Below are 860 nucleotides of genomic sequence, written 5' to 3' on the forward strand. Positions count from 1 at the left end.
GAATTCAAATTCTTGTTAGGAAGACCGGACAATATTACTGCAACATAAGTTTCTTACAAATAAATTTGACTAATTTAAATCTTCAAGTACATGCTTATGTTGATTGATGTTTAAAATGAAGAAGGGAGATTGGTGCTGTTGAAGACTATCAAACATATATTAAACAATATATTGTAGAATGCAAAATTCTCCTAATGACACGGTGACACATTATAGATGTATACATTAAACATTCTTTCAATCATTTCCATCAAGAGACTCACATTTCTTTGTTTATTAAAGAGCTTCTGTTTCAGTAAGTTCTATTTAATGGCTCTTTAAAATCAGTAACCATACCTCATAAACATTTATCTGGGCATAAGCAGGTTCCAGCATAAACTAGTTTGCATTAGTGTCACAGTTACATCTAGCTGGGTCACTAGAGAGAGAGAGAGAGAGAGAGAGACAACAACAACATCAACAAGCAACCGAAAAGAAAGATTAAAAAACAAAACAAATGAAAGTGAATTTAGGTAATCACATAAGAATTAGGGAGAAACAAATGAAAGAGATAATATACATATATTCAATTAAAATAACTTCAGAGGTCAGGGATATTGATGTGCTCTCTTTATTGCCTCTATGCTAAATGTGGATAAGAAAGCCAAGAAAATTTATATATTACATTACTCAACCTGGGTTATAAATTATACATTACACTAGCCAAGAAAATTTTCTGGCTCAGTTACTCTAATGTACTTATATACCCACGTGTCACTAACTAATACCACAGACGGCGCCATCAAAATACTCGAATAAAGTACGAATATACAGTGTTTATGTATCCATTTCAAGAGTTGTGCACTGTAGACAGTACAACT

Source organism: Castanea sativa, chromosome 2 (assembly GCF_040712315.1).
Source record: "Castanea sativa cultivar Marrone di Chiusa Pesio chromosome 2, ASM4071231v1".
In the NCBI taxonomy this organism is placed as follows: Eukaryota; Viridiplantae; Streptophyta; class Magnoliopsida; order Fagales; family Fagaceae; genus Castanea; species Castanea sativa.